This window comes from Balaenoptera borealis (genome assembly GCF_965194805.1).
Source record: "Balaenoptera borealis genome assembly, chromosome: 3".
Taxonomy (NCBI): Eukaryota; Metazoa; Chordata; class Mammalia; order Artiodactyla; family Balaenopteridae; genus Balaenoptera; species Balaenoptera borealis.
Genome location: NC_138866.1, coordinates 11,290,479 through 11,311,367, shown reverse-complemented (window position 1 = coordinate 11,311,367; position 20,889 = coordinate 11,290,479). Strand labels below are relative to the sequence as shown.

General features: G+C 52.8%; 1 protein-coding gene across 2 annotated transcripts in view; it reads right to left on the bottom strand.

Moving 5' to 3' along the window:
- Positions 1-20,889, bottom strand: part of ITPK1 (inositol-tetrakisphosphate 1-kinase) — a gene marked incomplete at its 5' end in the record, with an annotated part of 213,616 nt that overhangs the window by 92,202 nt on the left and 100,525 nt on the right. The gene's annotated exons all lie outside the window — the stretch shown is intronic.

Here is a 20,889-nt window from a genome sequence, read left to right as displayed (position 1 = left end):
CTCCCCCACGTGTCCCCCACCGGGTGCTCTTGATAAAAGGAAACCATGAACCATGTCCCTGTCATAAAAGAGATAAGACCTGCGTACAGGAAGTGGTGAAACGGCTGGACACAATTTAGTGCCCAGAGGCTCCCGGGTGCTCTGCAGCTTCGGGACCCACGGGGAAGGGCCAGGTAGGGAGGGACAGCCCAAAAGACTAGGGGAAAAGAACACAAAACAAAATACCTCCAAGTGAGTGGTCACCAGGAAAGCAAGGGGCAGAATCAGGGAATCAGTACTTTTCCATTTCTCCGTGGATGGAACACTCCAACCACCTTCTCCTGCCCCATGTGACACTGCCTCTCACGGCAGCTGAGAAACTCTCCAGCAAACAAGAACAGCAAACGGATCGTTCGTTATCGTCAAAGCTCGACTGCTGAGGAGCCTACGCAGACGGGTCCCCACATCAGTAGCAGTCAACGGAACCACCCAAAGCGTGGACGGGCAAGCAGTGTACACGACCTGGCGTCCAGCCATCCGCCACCATCGGATGCCCACCATAAGCCTCGGTCCAGGGTGAACAGCAAGTAGGGAAATCACTACGGCCTCTGCCTTCTCTCTCCATCCTCCTCCCAACTCAACTAACCGTCCCCTCCCCAAAGTCCGAAAATGGAAGGGCAGGGGCGGGTACTGAAGTGGGCGAGAAGACACAAACGAAAAAGTCTGGGTCCTCGAGCGAGGCAGGCTGCTGGTGAACCACCGACTGCTTTTGCCAGCCTTGCACCCATGGCCCACCCTCCATATAGTCCCAGGGGAGAACCTTTCTCGCCTACTTTTAAGCCACATAATTCCCAGGGGTTTACCCCTTCCTCACTGTCCAGATGGGCATGGGACTCAGGCCTGGCCAATTAGAACATCGCATCATCCAGACCTGTGTCTGATTCAAGAACAGGTGTTACAGGTTGAACTATGTCCCTCAACAAAATAGGTTAAGCTCTAACTCCCACAGCTGTGAATGTGGCCTTATTTGGAAACAGGGTCTCTGTAGACGTAATCAAGTTGGAATGAGGCCATTAGGGTGGGCCCCGATCCAATACAATGGTATTCTGATAAGAAGAGGAAAAGTGCCATGCGAAGACACAGACACACAGGGAGAGGAAGGCCAGGTGGAGATGGAGGCAGAGATTGGAGTGGTGCAGCCGTATGTCAGGGGCCGCCAGAATCTGGAAGAGGCAAGGAGAAGCCAGAGGGAGTGTGGCCCTACCAATGCCTCGATTTCCAACTCCTTGCCTCCAGAACTGAGAATAAATTTCTGCTGTTTGAATTTGTTATGGTAGCCCCGGGTAACTAATATAACAGGTATGTAACCCAAGTCAGACCAATCAGAAGCAGCAAGCATCAGCCAGCCGAGGGACTTTTGCTGGAACTCAGGGCAAAAGGAAAGTCATACTTGCTTCCTATGAAGTTGTTAAACTTATGGGATGGAGTTGCTGGCAACCTTTTTCACACGACCCGGCAAAGCCTGCCCCAACGGAACCCACATAAGGAGCCTGAAAAGTGAAGAAATACTTCCGATGACATAAATTTGAGTCCTTGATGGCCTAAAACCCATCAACCTAGACTTTTTGAGACATACGTGCTAATAAATTCTATTTATTCACATTCCCTTAAGTCTCCTTTCAAGTTGAAAATCTGTCACTTAACTACCGAAAGAGTTTTTAAGTTTTATCATACACGAAGTACAATTTGTTTTTTTTTTAACATAACGTATGTCCAAATAAACATGAGCCCCAATAGTCAACCCCTTGGGCATCTAAACTTTCAACACTAACAGCACTGGTGTCCTTCTCCTTGGCACATGCCTTCCACCTTCAAAGTTTTGTTTCCATGATGGCCAGGACTTATCCCAAAGGTACACTTGATCTTTGATAACAAAAAACAGCTCAGCCAAGTTCAGAATAAACAGTGAAGATATGTTTGATTTTAAGAAATGTTGACTGAAAATGGCTTGAACCTGAGGACAGAAAGTTTAGAGGGAGGTGGGTCTCTAGAGGGTTTCAACAGCTTGATGTCAGCAAGAACCCAGGCTCTTTTCAGGTTTTTATTCTGCCATGCTTCCTATGATACATTTCTGTCCTCATGCCTTTCGCCTCATGGTCACAAAACAGCTGCCATAGCTCCAGGTACCCTGTCCCCAGAGGGCATCTGGAAGGCAAGAAAAGGGGGACGAGGTCAAACTGCTACCTTTTTGTAACACAGGAAATACTCTTCTCCCTTACATCTTATTGGTCAGAACTGCAAGACATGGGTGCCTCTAACTGTAAGGGAGGCTTGAGATGCAAGTCTTGGACAAAGGGAACTATGTTGTCATGACAGGCCTAGGTCAATCACCAATGCCACCTGGAGCAAAAGAGAAATGGTGGAAGACGGAGAGTGAAGATGTGCCAGGAAGGCAACTTCCCAGATGCTAAAGAAAAATGGAGTCCACGTGTGCCTTACAAATCCTAAAAAACCACTTCTGTGGCATCTACGTGACCTTAGGGTGAAGTCAACAAATAGGAAGAATCAATTATCAAGCCCCCTCACCCCCGCACGTGCCAGGTTCTTTGCTAAGTACTTAGATGAATGCCCTCATGGACCTCACGGGTAAGGGGGATTGGGGGGCAGGAGCTGGTCAACCTTAGACGGCAGAGCGTCTGGAGGGAGACCAGGGATCCTGGGCCAGGCCCGCGGCAGCCCCCAGGAGTGAGCGGTCTCCTGGTGGGGGGGGGGGCACATATGGGAAGTCAGGGAAGGCTGCCAATAGGAAGTGACACCTGACCTGCATCTTTAGGATGAAAATGGTGTGACAAGGTGGGTCACGACAGGCATGTGCAGGCACACAGATGGGGCAGTTAAGGGTTCGCTGTGTCTGACTTGGGGAGTGGCAGAGCCCAAACTGGGAGGAGCATGGTAAGCGGTTCTCGGGGGCTAGACTTTCACCTGAAGACAAGGAAAGCAGGGGAGTGACTCAGGTAGTCTCGATGAGACGATGCCACAAGGTGGGAGCTGGGCCAAGAGGCAGGGACGCCAGTCAGAGGTGTGGCCGTGCTGGATAAGGGGCGACGGGGGACCTACGACCGAAGGAGGGAGGTAGGGATTGGCAAGGAAACATCCAAAGGGAGAACCACCAGGGCCCGAAACTGATGAGCTGGGGATGTGGAGGGACAGAGGGACGTGGGCTGGCTGCCTGGGTGGGAGATGGGAGGCACTGCTTCTTTATGACTCAAGAAAACAGGAGAGGAAACAAGTCTGGAGAGGATGGAGGTGAGTCAAGATACAGAACACGGTGCCTCCAGGCAGAGATGCTTCCCAGACATTCGAGGCCTGACGAGGGTAGGGGCAGACAAGTACACCTCCACTCAGCTTCACCCGGCTGCAAAAGACCATGTGAGGATCAGACTTCCTGGGGCAAAGCAAAAGCCCGGGGAACAGCAGGCTGCAGGAGAGCTTCTCACTGCCTTAAATAGAAGCAAACTGATCTGCAAGTTTACACAAGGAGGGCTGGGTTGCCCTGGGGGACCCCTACAAAGCACATTTTAAAGAAAGCCCAGTGGTTATGCTACTTCTCTCGTCTGTGTTGCCAGTGTGTAAAATCAAAACTGAGCTGCGTTTGTAAAAGGCTTGTCTTCCAAGAGCCCCGAGCGGGCAGGACACAGCCCCTCTTATCTTGTCACCTCTGTGCCGTGCAGAGGTAGGTCCTTCCACTCCAGCTTGCCCCGTGATCCACCAGGTCCCTGTCCTGCACACGGAGCCCTGCACTCTTGAGCATCACTTGTTCCAAGTGGTTCTCCAAGATTCCCGATTAGCGACTTCTGCCAAGTCCACCGCAAGAGAGAAGGGAACAAAGGCTGACACCAGGAGTCAGGGGTCTCAAGGGGGCGTCTCTTGCAGCTGGTCTCTGAGAGCTTCCCCTCCATCCGTGCTGCGAGGTCCTTCTTGGCTCCCGCTCCTCTCCTCGCATGACTAACGCTTCCTCCTTTTATTCCCTCACCCACTCAGAAAGGTGGCAAACCACAGTCCTGGAGAGGTTTGGCAAGCGTAATTCTTGAAAGATGGGGTCAGGTGGGGACAGGTCAGACCTCACAGCCGACCCACTGCAGAGCCCACCATGACCAGCAGTGTCCAGTAGGTGGCGCCACCACGGTCTTGGGAGGAAGTGAGTGTTGCCGACGAGTCAGCAGACACGCAGACACCAGACATGCACAGTACCTGCGCAGGAGATTAAAATGCTACGCTCTCCAATAATGGTGACCAGGGGGTACCGAAAGAGATTCAGAGTCTCCCCAAAGCCAGGTTCTGTCTTCCCACGGATGGGAAGCTCCTGGGAGACTGGGGCAGTTCTGCTCTCAACTATATCCCAGTGCTCGGCACAGAACCCAGCTGGCCTGGCACACAGATGAATGAATGCCTGATGAATGGATCAAGCCAATGACGGCCAGACTCCACCCCCAGGGCTTCACCGCCCGGGCCATCCCGCTCACCTCACTGCTCAACAGCACTCTGCACACACAGTACCTTGAATGACTGAGGCCTGGGGGGAGTGGGCTGCCGGGGTCCAGGGCCCTGGCTCTGTTGGACCCCGACCTCCATCTCCCGACTCTGCTCCCTGTACCAGTGATTTTCAAACCTTCTCTGACCTGTGATGTCTTGCTTGAAAGGAAATTCCCCCACAAATCAAACGTAGATAAAAGAGCTGCAGCTACGGTTGAAGGGAGCCTGTTGTATGCGGGGGTCAGCAACGCCACCCACAAAAAGCAGGTGCTCCTCCCTCGAGGAACCCTCAGGTTCTTGAGGGTTCTGCTCAAACTGTGCTAGCCCCTCTTGCCAGCCCTAATCCAATGAGCTTGGGAAACCACGCTGTGCCTCGCAATTCCTTAGTGTGGGAAATGGAAAACAGCAGATGTAGCGGAAGTCTTTCAATCTGAAAGCTGAGTAACTTGCCAATCCCTGCCACTGTAGCACATATGGGGTGGTGGTTTCTATTCCTTCTGAGCGAGGACTGTCAAGAACAACTCTGTCATGAGAAATTCCAGCACATTCCACTCCTGAGAGCACCAGTATCTTCAGTTCACCCTTTTGGTCACCAGAGCTTGCTTGGAAGGAGACTTAATCTCTTCCTGAGGGTTCACATGGGGGTAGGGGAGAACTGAGAGAACAGAAAGCACCATAGGTTCAAATCCCAGCTCTGCCAATTAGGAGCTCTGTGACCCTAAAATTTACACATCTAAGACAGGGTAATTAATCATCTCTACAGCTCATAGGACTGTCTTGGGGTTTACATGGGGATTTTTTTCAAGTGCTTTATAAACCACTCCCAAATGTTAGCTATATTTACATTGATTTTATTGCTGGGCTTCTAAAGGCCAAGCAAAGCAGACTGAGTTTCTCCTGAAGGTCTTTTATTACAGATGCCAGGCAGATTTATGGCAGCCTGCTTCTCCCACCAGGATCCCAGGATCCTGGACTCTGTACAAAGTCTACGTCTTGGTGTCAGACACTGGCTGACACCCCCCACCCAGGGAGGCTTAGTCTGGGCTGTCCTTATCCTGGGGGTCCCATCTGTCCCGGTGGGAGTGCAAAAAGAAATGCCCAGAGCCTGCCTGAGAGTGATCCAGGGGGCTGGACATCACCAGCCTCCCGGCTTGTGAGCAACCCACCCCTTGCCCTGGTCCACTCTGCACTCATGTAATACCTGCCTGCCTCACCACCCTCCTGCCAAACCCAGGATCACCAGGGGCTGATGACCGGAGCACATGAGCTCAGGCACAGAGGAAAGGTGCCGCATCTCCCCTCCCAGGTTCAGTCCCCCACTCTGACAGCAGGCAGTGCAATCTCGGGAAGGACCCCTGGGCACAATCCCCCGGATGCCCCCAAAGGACTCAGAAGGAGCTTCCGTGGCCCCGCCACGTCCTTCACCACCACTGCTTAAACCCAGTGGTCCTCAGACGGGGGTCCTCGACCAGCAGCGTCGACATCACCCGGAAGCTTATCAGAGATGCAAATTCTCGACCCCTCAGACCCGCTGGTTCAGAGACTCTGGAGTGCGGCTGGCCACCAGGTGGAAGACGCTCTCCTGGGAATTCTAGTGACACTCAAGTTTGAGAACCACGGCATTAATCCAGTGAGCCTCACCCTGGCTGCCTATTAGAATCGCCTGGGGAACTTTAACATAAACCAATGCTCAGGACCCAACCCCCGAGATTTTGATTTAATTAATGCTGTCCCCAACAGTAAGTGTGCAAATTCTTTTCCTCAAATACTTTAAAAAGAATACAAGGAACACAGAGGGTTCTTAGGGCAGTGAAACGACATGATACTATATGGTGTCTGATACTGTGATATGACACTATAATGGTGGACACGTGTCATTATACTGTTGTCAAAACCCACAGAATGTGCCACATCAAGAGCAGACCCCAGTGTAAACTATGGACTTCGGGAGACGATGACATGTCCGTGTAGGTTCATTAGCTGTAACAAATGCAGCACTCTGGTGGGAGATGGTAATGGGGGAGGCTGTGTGTGTGTGTGCGTGTGTGTGTGGACAGAGAGTACACGGGAACTCTGTACCCTCGCCTTAATTTTGCTGTGAACCTAAAACCACTCTAAATTAAAAACTCTTGGGAATCCCCTGGCGGTCCAGTGGTTAGGACTCCGCGTTCTCACTGCTGAGGGTCCAGGTTCAATCCCAGGTTGGGGAACTAAGATGCCACAAGCTGCACGGCAGAAAAAAAAAAAAAAAAAGTAGTCCATAAAATAAATACAATATAAAAAAAGAAGAAGAAGGCGATTGTGATTCAGGTGGTCTGTGGAGCCTGGGGTGCTGCTTGGGAGGTGGGCAGGACAGCCAGGTTTCAGAGTCGGCAGGTTAGACCACACAGCTCTGGCGCTCAGGGAAGACACCGAGAGGAGGGAATTAACAGTCACAACTGACGGAGGGAAAGTTGGGGTGGGGACAGGCGGGCTTTCTTTTTTTATAAATTTTTTTTTTTTTAGAAATTCACGTTCTTTCATTTATTTATTTATTTATTTATGACTGTGTTGAGTCTTCGTTTCTGTGCGAGGGCTTTCTCTAGTTGAGGCAAGTGGGGACCACTCCTCATCGCGCTGCGCGGGCCTCTCACCATCGCGGCCTCTCTTGTTGCGGAGCCTAGGCTCCAGGCGCGCAGGCTCAGTAATTGTGGCTCACGGGCCCAGTTGCTCCGTGGCATGTGGGATCTTCCCAGACCAGGGCTCGAACCCGTGTCCCCTGCATTGGCAGGCAGATTCTCAACCACTGTGCCACCAGGGAAGCCGGGGCGGGCTTTCTTGAAAGCACTTTCTTGTAGCCCATCCAATGGCTCATTCATTCCAACTGAGCTTTCACCATCTTCCCTCCCCACATCCGCCTTAACCCCTCCCTCTGGTGCAGTCAGTACATCAAGCGCTGGCCTGAGTCACTCCACTTGGAGTCAACCACAGTCCCCACTTTCTAGGTGGTGAACTGGAGCAAGTCACCACGTGTACCTGCTTTGACCTCCGTTTCCTCATCTGCATATGGAGGGTATTGAGAGGCTGGAGTGGGATACGGCGCAGGGCACAGGGTAAGCACACAACACAGTGAATGCAGGTTGTAATACGCAGCTGCTACAGCCTGGAGCCCACGTCCGAACACCCTTCACTCCATAAATGCTCACTAGTGCCTGCTCTGGCCCAGAGGCTGGGGGTACAGAATTTGCACCCCTTTGACTCTAGGGAGGCTCAAGTCCCTCCATGAAGGGCAAGGAGGACGTCCCTGAGGCTGCTGGCTTCCCACCAGGTGGTCTCTCCTTGGAGCCTGTCACCCGTGGCGAGGGGAGCCTCTTCCCCACAGGGAGCCTCCGGAGGGACGCCCGTGTCCCGACAGGCACTGCTGCTTAAGAATCAATGTTCTAGAGACAGCCCAAGGGTACGTGTTACAGAAAACAGCACACCCTCTGCTTCCCATTGCTTTTTTTTTTTTTTTTTTTTGCCTTTTATGTTTTATAAGCCTTTTACTGAAGTATAACATACGATAACAGAAAAAGCATGTATCACAAGTGAGCAGTGTGATGGAGATTCACAGAAGGATGCCCAAGATCAAGACTGAGAAGAGAACATTTGCAGGACCCCAGCAAGCCCCGTCAGGTCCCCCGGGTCCCTGTCCCCAGAGGTAACCACTAGCCTGCCTTCCAGCTCCCCCTACCCCCGCCCCAGAGTAGTTTCACCTGTTCAGGAACTTTACTATCAGTGCTCTTCCAGGTCTGAGCAGCATGTCAACGGGACATCCGTGTTCTGCGTGTGGTGGTCTTTGGTTCATTGTCATCGCTGCATATGTGACTATGACACCCTGATGTACCCATTCTCCAGCAGATGGACATTTGGGCTGTTTCCACGCGGAGGCTATTATGACTACTGCTGCTTAGAACATTCTATGCCTGTCTTCTGGTGGACACAGCGCTCCTTTCTCTTGGGTAGACACCTGGGGTGGAACTGTGGGGTCAAAGGGCAGGGAAAGCTCAGCTTTAAGCAAGCCATGTTCCAAAACCCCACACCAGTCCCCAGTGCTTTACCCTGCTTTATTTCTCTCCCTATCGCTCTGCACCATCTCACTCACTTCAGACGTGTATCTCTTTTTAGTCTCTTGCCCTTTTAGACGTGGACGCTCCATGAGGGCGGGGATTTTTGTTCACCGCTAAGTCCCCAGAGCCTCTGGGGACACTGCCTGGCCCAGAGAAGATACTCAACAAACGCCTGTAGGCCAGCCTCTGAGCTTTTCTGCATTCTCACCTGCACACAAGAGTTGGGACACCTCTCGGCCGTCCCTCTGTCCTTCCTCCCGCAGGTGCCTTTCTATTCATCCAGTCCCCAGTCCCAGATGCCGATCAGGACTCGACTGAAGGCCGAGAGCTCCCGGGAATTCATGCCATGCCACATCCCTTCCCCAGGACGGAGCATCCAGCCTCCTGGGAAAAGTCCAGCCTCAAGTCTCGGTCCTGTGAAGGCCAGCTGACTGCAGTGCATTCCTGAGTGCCGGCTGCAGGCCAAGCCCGCAGGAGTCAGGAGGGGCGGCCAGAGCACCCAGTAGTGAGGGGAGAGAGCCGGGAAAGTGGGTCAGGCAGCCCCATGGGGCTGAGGCAGGTGAGGCCTTTGGATCACAGGGGCGCTCCGGAGAAGCTGGACCTGACCCAGTCCAGGGTAAGCAGAGAGGGCTTCAAGGAGGAGGTTTCTCAGGAGCTGCCTGTTCCGAGATGCCTATAATTCCCCAGAGAGAGAAGGCTGGGGCAGGCATGGCAAGCAGAGATGGGCATGTGCAGAGCTGGGGGGGTGGAGGGATAGATGCAGCAGGGCCGAGGGGAATGGGGGAGATGGAGTTGGAAAGATCTCAGGGTAAGATGGTGGTGGAGACAAAGAACTGCCAGGCCAAGGCCCCTGGGCTCTGTCCTAAGGACCAGGAGCCCCAGGGGTGTCCTGAAGTGGTCACCCGATGGCAGTGTGTCGGGCACAGGCGAGAGGGCACCTGCCATCTTGCTGAACCGCAAGCTGCGAGCCGGCAAGTCTGGGGAGTGTGTGCATTTCCCACAGGCGCCCCGCGGTGCAGGCGCTGCCCGTCCCCAGACCCACTCGGAGCAGCAAGGGCTTGGAGGGGCAGAGCTAGGAGGCTGGAGCAGTGCACCCCCCATGGGAAGGCGGGGGCCAGCAGGAAGGAGGTAAAGTTGGCACGGAATCCACAGTGTTGAACACCTTGCCTGACCCAAGGCTGGCCCTCCGTGCAACAGCCGTGGCTCTCTCTACCTCACACTGCCAGCCCTTCCAGAACCTTCCATGCCACCTTGGGGCAGGGCCTCCCCTCCGGAGTCTCAGACCCTGGCGTCACCAGGGCAACAGCCCACAAACAAGGGAGCCCAGGCCTCAGCACCATAAACAACCCTGACAGATTCAATAAATAGAGATGTACTACAGCAATTTGTGGGGAATTTATAAGAAATGAAAAATCCAATGTGGACAATAAACAACCCATTGCAGAATCTGCCCCTGCTTAAAGCTGAACGAACCACGTGCGAGCATTTTTCGAGCATGACATTGCGAGCCTGAAAACTGGGCTTTGCCAGGAATGCTTCCTGAGCCTCTGAAGCCGGGTGCTGCTGGGGAGAGGGCATCCGCACGTCTGCTCGCCTCATAGGGCGCTTTACAGTTTATACAGCGCCTGCACCTGCGCTCGCCCACCTGGTCCTCCCAAAGGGGTGAGTTTGATTAACACCATGACGATGATGAGCCTTGCGGTCAGCACAGAGCCTGAAGCACAGTGACTTGCCCAAGGTCACACGGCTGGTCAAAGTCAGAGAGGGTGCAAACCCCGGTCCGCTGACTCCAAACCACTGTGCGCACAGAGGCAGCCACGTGTGCATTTGCTACACCCACAGCAAGTGCACCCGAGTGAGGTCTGATGTGGGGAGCTGGCTGAATTCTCTAGAAATTTGCCTTATTTAAAGAGCATCAAAGGGGCCTGTTTCAAACGGATCAACGCAATCTCACTCACACTCATGCGCCACCCAGGAGGGCGGGCGGGAGGGCTCAGATCTCCGACTCTGCAGTGCGAGCGTGGCACCCTCGCCAGGCTGTCTTCAAGATGAAAGGCTAAGAAATCAGGAGGCACAGGTGGAGAGAATGACTGGGAGGTTTTCTACCCCTGCTTTCTGAAGAGTCAGAGATTCACAGGAGGGGAGGGCGAGATGGAACCCCAGAGATCGCATCAGGGCCAGCAGCCTGTTCCACAGAGAAGGAACCAAAGCCGGCCCGGCTGCACGAGGGCAATGAGCCCGGGGAACACAACTTGGGAACACCCGCGGGTGCCGCCTGGTCAGACTCTCCAGGTCACCGAACATTACAGGATTAGAACAACGGGAACAAACTTGGGTGGGAGAGATGAGTGCAGAACCACCAAGCAGGGCGGGCAGGTGTGGGCCTTCTCCCAACAAGGGGTCACAGGCTACAACAGGCGAGCATCAGCGGGGGTGGGGAGGGGGGGGACAGTGTACCGAGCTCAGGAATGGGGGTGACTCTGCTCTGCCGCAAAGGCCCATGCAAGACAACAGGGCTGGGTGTGTGGCATCCTCGGAAAAGTCTCGAAGGCACAATAGGTTTTTATGGGAAACCAGGGACGTCCAGTTAGCACTGGGGCAGGTGGGGAGTATGGCAAGAGTAGCAAGAGCCCAGGCCTATGGGAGTCAGGTCTCTCTGGTTCAAAGACCCCAGTGGTTGGTACTTGCTAGCTCTGTGGCCTTAGATACGTCCTTAAGCAAGTGACCTATCTGAGCCTCAGATTCCTCATCTGCACAATAGGGAGAATGAGAAATAGATTCCCACCTCCCAGAACTACCAAGATAAAAGTATAAATGTCCAAGAAAGATGGGGACCCAGGCTCAGCAATGACAAGGAACTGGTTCGAAGTCATGTGGTCAGGATTCTATAGGATAGTGACCCATATCCACACTGGAAATTCTCCTCCAAAGTCTGGGCTGGGCCCTTTCCAGCACAGAAGCACCGCAGGGTTTGACTCCGGGCTGTACCCAACTCTCCCACCCTGAAGGGAACCTGACATGCAAGCTGGTGTTTGATACTCTTTTTCAAAAACTAACTTTCCAGTCCTCAGTTGCCCCAAAACAACCTGGCAGCCGAAGGACAGGGGTGAATCCTGACACACCACCACCAGCCACAGATTTCTGAACACAGTTTTCGTGCCAGGCTTTGTGGTAGATGTCCTGACTCTATCTCAATGAATCTTCTCAACCTCAGAGGTAGGTGCCATGAAAATCCCCTTCCACATGAGGAGGCTGGGACCAGAGGGCAAATGACTCGCCCACCAGCACTTGTGAGGATAAGGCTGGTCCCTTGACGGAGATGCTCGCCGCCTCTGCGGGGGGGCGGTGGCGGGGCGGGGGGTTGGTGTTAGGGAGACGGGAGCTCTCCACTCTCAGAAGTGGTCTGAACTTCAGCTTGGCTAGCAAACCGCAGGTATGTGCAAAGAAGGGCAAAGCACCTGGGAGCAGGAGGGGTCGCAGAGAGGGCGGGAAGACCACGGTGCAGATGGTGGATGGGCCCAGGGAAGCAGCCTGCAGCCTGGCGGTGCTGGAGACCACCCACCCGGGGGCCAACACCTCAGTATGGGTCCACACTCTCCGTCCCTTTCCCCAGGTCGGGAACACACACGGGCAACAGCCTCCAGCCATGAAGGACAGAGAGGGGAGCTCCGGGGCGTGGGTGAGAACTGAAGGAGGGGAGAGAGGACGCATGAGAGAGAAACGGAACCTGGGTGCATCCAAAAGTCCAGCAGGACAAACTCCAAAACCAATATCCCTTTCTACAATTCCCTATAATGTTTGGCTTTTTTTTTCCCCAAGGAGTACATACTACTTTTCATAAACTGTGAAAACAACAAATATGATTTATTATTCACATAGCCCACAGAAATAATCACCAACTTGCCCCAACAATAAAAGAACCAGATGTTCATCACAGCAGTATTTACAAGTGACAAACCAGAACCACAGCCAACATCCACCAAGAGAATTCAGTAACTTTTGCTGACAGAGAGAACATTATGCAGCCATTAAGAAAACAAGTCTGTGGGACTTCCCTGGCGGTCCAGTGGCTAAGACTCTGCGCTCCCAGTGCAGGGGGCCCGGGTTCGATCCCTGCTCAGGGATCCCGCACGCATGCTGCAACCAAGAGCCCGCATGCTGCAGTGAAGATCCCGTGTGCCGCAACTAAGACCCGGTGCAGCCAAATAAATAAATAAAATATTTAAAAAAAAAAAGAAGAAGGAAAGAAAAAGAAAACAAGCCTGAGTGGAGCCTTTAACAAAAGGGGAAACTTGATCAACAATATGTTAAGTGTGTTGGAGGGGAGCAGGTACAAACAGAAAACAATTTTGCTTAAAATATATAAACATGTTCCATTTCTACACAGAGAGAAAAAACTCAAAGGACATTCGTGACGGGCGACTGCTGGTTATCTCTGGGCCACAGGTAAACACATTTTGCTCCTACCAGCCACAAAGGAGGCTCTCCTGGACCATTTTGAAAGACATTTTCAAACTGCTTCTGGAGGGTCAGAGAATCAAGTGGGACGGAGGTGCCACCTTGGCAGGTGGCCCGGGTCCCAAGGCAGCACCATACCGTTTGAGGCAGCAAACGGGTCCAGAACGGCCCGGCTAGAGAGTCCTTGGGTTCTGCGGACAGACGGGCCTGGCCTCAACACACCTCAGGGTGTTTCATCTTCTCCCCATCAGAGGTCCTTGTCCTTATCAGGCAAATGATGGCACTGAGGCCTCAGACAGCAAAGTAAGAAGGCTGAGGCCCAAAGCTGGCTTGGGGACACCCTTGTCCTTACTGAAGTGGGAGCCGGGAATGGTCAGCCTGGGATATTCACTCGGTACATACTCTTATTAAGCGCCGGGCTTAGGGGAGGGCTGGGCCTCACGTTTATCAAGTTCAATAAATGGGTACCCCCAGCCCCCCACTGTGTATCTCCCCCTCCTCTTGTGCCAGGCTCCCTTCCCCTCAGGCCACACTCCTAGGACACTAGCTCAGTCCCAAAGGCATCCTTTCTCAGCCAGGCTTTTGATGCTCCTGTCAAAACACTGTAAATAACGTATTTCCACTTGGCAGGGCCTGCAGCAAAAATATTGCCCGGGCAGGGAGAAAGCAGTGAGGCAAGGGCTGCTTCCACGCCAGGAAACCCACACCCTGCATGCCCAGGGATCCAGGGGCCCCACCCACCAGGGATGGGAGAGACTCCAAGTCGAGGCCAAATTTCTGCCCCATCAGACAAAGGGATGGGCTTCAAAAGACCCTTCAAGTGATCTCAGGAGCAAGAAAACCAGTGAGCTGCTGGCAGGTCCTTACCAGCCCCTAACCTGACCTCAGGCTACTCACGGCTCTCCTTTAGGAAGGCCTTCCCACCTGCCCTGGTCTCATCACATTCATCAGTCTTGTCACTATCTGGTAGATGAGCCTCAGAGAGGTTTTGCCACTTGCCTAGGGTTGCACAGCTATGAAGGGGAAAAGCTGGGCCAGGGGCCAGTCACTGAGTTCTCAGTCCAGGGGGAGGTGGGAAGGGGCAGAGCAAGCACTGGCTTCGCCGTTGCACAGCCTGGAATCCAACCCCAGCTCCGCTGCTCACCTTCTGGGCAGCACGGGGCAAAGACACTCCACCCGCCTGAACCTCAGTGCTCTCGCCTGGAAAGTGGGAACGTGGGCAAGGCCCAGACTATCACTGCTGCCACCTGGGCTGGTTCACAGAAGCGCAGCCCAAAGACATCACAGCGCTGTGGAATCATTACGTGGGCATTTCAGAGCTCTGAAGCAATATCACTAGGTGATCGCTGCCCAGGTGCCCAGGCTGGTCACCTTCTTTTGAGAACCGGGGAGCCCTAAATGTTCCCCCAGGACACCTGATGAAAGCACCCCCCCCAACTCCCATCGGACCTCTGAGCGCCTCCCAAGTGGCTTCTGTGTAAGTGATGAGTGAGCCCCGCTCCAGGCCAAGTTCTCGGGACACAGCGTGAGCCGGGATGTCCTTATAGGGTATGCTCTGAGGGCACTGCAGGATGTTCAAAACGAGAAAGACTCAGACTGCTGGTCCGTCTGGAAAACCGGCCTGCGGGGAAGGGGGACAAGGCAGCCAGGCCGACTGGGTCCCTGAAAGGTCTGCCCCTGCCTGTCACTCATACAGGACATCAGGGAACCTGGGAGAAAGGCGAAGGGCGGGGGGACTGCGGGGGTTCCCGGGGGAGTTCTCAAGGTGGGGATGGCTGAAGGGGAGCCAAGCTGCAGCTCTGGGTTCACAAACTTGTGGAAAAGCCATGAAATCGCAGCTGTGCACATGCCTCCTGGGGCTTCCCCCAGCCAAGGGGAAGCTAGCATGCCAGGTTGGGGAGGAGGGCTTATGTGGCCAGGGTCAGGGGTCAGCACCCCTCAGAGGTGACGCCTTTACCCGATTATGGCTGGGCGCAGGGAGATCTAGAAACAGGAGGTAAATCAGCCTGCCCCCAGCCAGGGCAAACTCGGCTCCAACCCCAGAGGGCACCACAAACCAGGCTGCCCACATCCCAGCCTAGGAGAGGCCTCGGGCTGCCACGTCCAGGAGGGCGCCCCCGAGTGGGGACCCCATGGGACCACAGCAGGAGCAAGGTCCCTGTCAGCCCTGCTCTAAGCAAACCAGACAGGTGTAACTGACACTGTAGACATTTCTGGCTTCTTTTTCTTTACTTGTGATAACAAATCAAACAAGAGAGATCCTTTTACTTTGGCTCATCTACCAACCCAATCGTTCACCTGCACAACACTTTAGATTCATATGAATTTCCATGGGCCGCAAGGACGACGAGGATAATGGCTCCCGTAAATAATAACAAACAGCTGCTTCTGAGGACGGCTACGTACCAGGCTCTGCGCCGTTCCTTCGCTGCACTGGCTCAATCTCATGACAACTCTGCAAGGCCGGTTCCAGTATTATTGCCTTTTTGTCAATGGCTCTTTGGGGGTAACTTGTCCAGTTGTAAGTCCAGAGCCCGAGTGTGCTGGCAGAGTCAGCTGCAGCCCAACACCCATGCCCACTCTCTTCTCCAAGTTCATGTGAGGTGACAGCATGCCCAGCCAAAAGACCGCACTTCCAGCCTGCTGGCCGCCAGGATCGAGTGCCTGTTAGAACACTCGTGACCAAGGCAAGGTAGGCAGCAGTGTAACGTGGGACTTCTGGGGAGGCCACCTAGGGAGAACAGACTCAGGTGCAAGGCGGGGTGCCCTACTCCCTGACCACTTTCCTACAGCCTGGAATGTCAACACGATGGCTGAAGCCCCAGCAGCCATCTTCAGCAAGGAGGTGATCTGGAGCCTAGAAGCCAGGGCGGAGGATGGCGTGGCACCGAGAGAAAAGGGTTCCGTGCAACTTTATGGGGCCCACACAGCAGCTCTAAGTTCCTGCATCCAGCTTCTTTCACATGGAGAGAAATAAACATGGTAATTCTTTTAAGCCACCATGATTTCCAATCTGCCGCTGGCAGATGAATGCAAATCCCGATGGCTCCAGAGTGAAGCTGCAGGCGGACGGGGTGTTGGAGAATGAGAGCTGGCCAGGCAGAGGGGCTGGGGGTGGGGGTGGTCCAGGAGAGCTCCCCCTCCCCCCGCCAAAAGGACAATGTCCCTGCACCACAGACTCATGGAGGATGTGCTCAGGCCGCCATACTTCTGCTTCTCTTGAAAGTCTCCCTTTTTGTCCAGGTCAAGAGAAGAATTTCCTATTTGTGACACTGACGAGGTTCTTCAACATTTGAGGAAGGAAGGTTCAATCGTCTCCATGGTTTTTACTCCCCCTCCTGGGAACTTAGAGTTCTTCTCCTCCATGGCAGCTAATCTCATTTCCCTGCACGCTTTGGCTACCAGGAAGCTCAGAACTACCCTGCCGGTACCCTCACAGCAGCGGGCCTGACGGGTAATATTAATCCTCCTCTGTTCCTCAGCCTCGACTTAATCCTATCTTACTAACCTTGCCTTCAGGGAAAGAGATAAGAGTGTAAACACTAGAGTTTAGAGCAGAACACTAAAAGGCAGGAATATCCCTAGACTATGAAAGTAATGAAAGTAACGCAGTTTTCTCTCTCTGGGAATAGCTAAAATGACAAACTAACAAGTTAGCACTTCATAAGTACATGGGAAATTCTCCGGTTTACGTATACTTTCTGACCTTTCAAAGTGGTGCTACATGACGTATCACCCTAGTGCTGGGGAAAAAAAAAAAAAAATTCCAAGACCCCTCACCCGGCCTCAGCCTTCACACACCGTCAAGCACAGGTTAAGAACCCTCCACAATATACAAATATGTTATTCCTCTACTTCCTCCACTCAAAGGCTCATTAGATCTTCACATACCAGTTTTGAAAGTATTAAAAGATTTTTAAATAGGTGTTAGAAAACCAAAAGAGGAAAAAAAAGGGTATATTAGCACAGGCATAGGAAAAAAAATGGAAAACTTAGCAGTGGTTATTTCTGGAGAATAAAATGAATAGGGAACTTTTCTAATTCATATATTTCTACAATATTTAATTATTTTTCCACTGATTTCCAAAGATTCAGTGATAAGATGCGCCTATAAGCCAGAAGGCACGCCAGGCTGGCACAGCCCCCAGAAGAAGACATGGTCCACAGCCTTAAGGAGCTTCCAGAGAAGAGGAGAAGCTGCCAGAATATGTGATTATGCCATGGAATGGGAGCTTCTGTGCCTAGGAGGTTGGGGGCACAGGGTGGAGGGGGCCCAGATGACGGAGAGGCTCCCTGGGCCTGGGGGGGTCCAGGAAGGCTTTGAGGAGCTAGTGGCAGTGAGCTTGGCCACACAGATGAATGCGTGTCCACCAGATGGAACAGGACGAGGGCCGTGGCGGGCTGCCGGGACAGGATACATGCAGCAGCAGGCTGAGGCCCTGCAGACGGTGCTCTGGGGTGCACGTGAGGGCGTGGCCCGGGCTGGGCTCCCAGAGTGAGAACCAACTGCTAAAGGCTTTGTGGATCCCTCGAAGGAAGGGTCTTCACCCTGTACGCTGGGCCCTGCAGCCACGCTGTGACGAGATGGAGCTTGTCTGGGAAAGAGCACTTGGGCAGCAGATGGGCCCGTCCAGGAGAGAGGTCAAGACACCCGGGCAAAGGAACTGCAAGCAAGCGCTGGTTTCAGAGATGATGCACAAGCAGCAGTGGGGTGTAGAGGTTATGAGGTGGACCAGAGCCTGCGTGCTGGGCTCGGCTCTGCCTCACGCCGGCTCAGAGGCTGGGGCAAGCTCTCTCTGACTCAGCTTCCTCATCCGTAAAGCAGGGATAATAAGAGTGTATCCACTGGGACCTCCCTGGCGGTCCAGTGGTTAGGCCTCAGAGCTCTCACTGCCGAGGGCCCAGGTTCAATCCCTGGTCAGGGAACTAAGATCCCGCAAGCCAAGCGGCACAGCCAAAAACAAAAACCAAACAAAAAGTTTATCCATCAAATAGAGCTGATAATTGCACTAAATAACAGTCCTTCTCTGGATTGTTGTGGGGATTAAATTATTTAACGCACGTAAGCGCTTAGAGAAGTTCCCAGAACACAGTAAGACTGTGTCCACATTGCTTTGATCATCTCCCCAACACCGTTATAATGACCACTCCTAGGGAGGGACCAATGTGAACCCAATCAATTCACGCACATCCCAGGTTTCTAACAGCCACCAGCGGCCCTGAAGTCAGCAGGAAGATAGCAGGGCCCCAAGGACCTGCCCCAGCACTGCCTCTCATTCGCCTCCCAGGGGCCAGGAACTGCTACCGTGCAGGGGCCGGACCCAGAATCTGGGCCCATCACCTGGCAGCACCCCAACCCACCTCTGAATGGCCCACCGAGAGGTTAAGAACAAGGGCTGGTCCTTACCTTACAGAGACATGTAGTGACACATTCATGGATGAACTGACAGAATGGTGAAGCCTGGCCTCAAACTGTCCAGTGGGGAACGAGGTCTCCAGGAAGTGATACCGGCCAGGTGGTCACGGACACCAAGCTGAGCGATGGGCACACAGCGTGCCCTATACTGCCCTCCCTAATCTGCTATGTCACGTGAGTCTTCCATAATAGAAAGTTCTTGGCTCAGTCCTTCATTCACTCACCCAGCAAACACAGAGCACACACAGGGCCAGGTGCTGCCCTCCTCAGACACAGGAGGGTTCACTGCAGCATTACTTACAATAGCCAGGACATGAAAGCAACCTAAATGTCCATCGGCAGATGAATGGATAAAGAAGATGTGGTACATATATACAATGGAATATTAGCCATAAAAAGGAACGAAATTGGGTCATTTGTAGAGATGTGGATGGACCTAGAGACTGTCGTACAGAGTGAAGTAAGTCAGAAAGAGAAAAACAAATATCGTATATTAATGCATATATGTGGAATCTAGAAAAATGGCACAGATGAACCTATTTGTAGGGCAGCAATAGAGACACAGACGTAGAGAACGGACGTGTGGACACGTGAATTGGGAGATTGGGATTGACATATATACACTACCACGTGTGAAACAGATAGCTAGTGGGACCCTGCTGTATCGCGCAGGGAGCTCAGCTCGGTGCTCTGTGATGACCTAGATGGGTGGGATGGGTGGGGGGCGAGGTTCAAGAGGGAGGGGATATATGTATACATATAGCTGATTCACTTCGTTGTACAGCAGAAACTAACACAACATTGTAAAGAAACTATACCCAAATAAATAAATAAATAAAATGAGATATACCATGGAAAAAAAAAAAAAGACAGAGGAGGGTTCTGGCCCAGGAGCACGCGTCCTCAGGCAGCTCCAGTTTGGGGGGAGGTCTGCTGGGGGAGCAGGGAAGGTGTCACTGGCAAGGTGACATCTGAACAGGTCTAACAGCACAAATAGAAACACGAGAGTGGGGAGGGGGCTGGAGAGGGAGATGGCAGCTTCTTAGCCCCCGAAAGATTTAAGGACGTTTCGTGGTCCGCGAAACAGCAGAAGGCAACGCCCGTCTCCACTCCTGCTTTCCCAGTGCCAGCTGTGCCGCCGGGGTCCTCAAGTCAATTCACCATTTCACACAGAGTCTCAGCCCCAGAAGGTGCACCCTCCCCAACTCAAATGGGCACCAACTATTTGCAATGGAGCTTCTGCAACTGGAAACGTGCCGCCGGCTCACCTGGGGATGTGGATTTGGCAGCTCTGGGCTGGCCCTCTAACCTGCTCCCAGGCAATGGCTGGGGCACCACACTTTGAGTAACACTCTAGACAACTTCACCCCAGAACAACCTCAAAACAGGTGGCTACTTTCAAAGCGGAACCTTTGCTTCTGGCTCTTTCTATCCCTTTTAAGCCCTTCCTATTTCGCCACGCTTCTTCTTCCTTTCGCTTTTACGTGCTTACTTGTTGTAACCCCCGAGGTGGCCAGTGAAATCGGAAGGCCCGCCAACGGCAGAGGGACGAGGAGATGGAACCCTGACTCGTGGTGTGGACCGGTGCTGCAGCCGGGGTGGGGGTGGGCTGGGGGTGGGTGCCTGGCTCCCGCAGAGCCCACCCAGGCACCCGGATTCCAGCTTCCCTGGCCGGAGTGCTTTCTGTTCAAGGATTTACTCAAGTTGACTCAGCGAGTCAAAGGCCAGGAAAGAACACCCCAGAACTGAGCTTCACAGCCCTCTGAAGCCACGCAGGACTGCACTGACGCCGGAGATGGTTGCTATTTGTAACAGCAAGCCTAAAAAGCTCAAGAATAAAAATAAAACAGGCAGAACTGAAACCATTCAGTAGACGTCGACAGCACTTACATCGTCATTTTCCCACGCTGCCCTCCAAAATATGATCTCTTCTGAACAGCTACTATGAACAGCTGATATGCTCCCCAGCATATAATACTTCCCCAGCCCCATGTATCACTATTATAAAAATACTTTAATGATCATGCTTACAGATAAATGTGACTAACTCCATTCATTAAATGTATGTTAAGTAAATAAGAATAAAAACAACTTTCAAAGTTTTGAAAATGATACAAATATCTGTGTTTCAAATTTTAAAAAATAAAATCTATCTTTTAAAAAGGAATTAAGTTAAAATCCACAATAGTTAGAAACCGAAAAGTGTTACTTTGGCAGGGGGACAGAAAGATCACATTCTTTGCACAACATATTTTTCTAAGCAGCACAGTTTCACCTGCAGCTGTATCCCCCGCCCTACACACATATAAACCACACCGTTCATAACAAAGGATCAGGGAACATAAGCCCACAATCCTTGAGCTTCTATTAGGCGTCTTAGGTCCTGCGTGCTAAGTGTCATCCCAATTTAAAGAT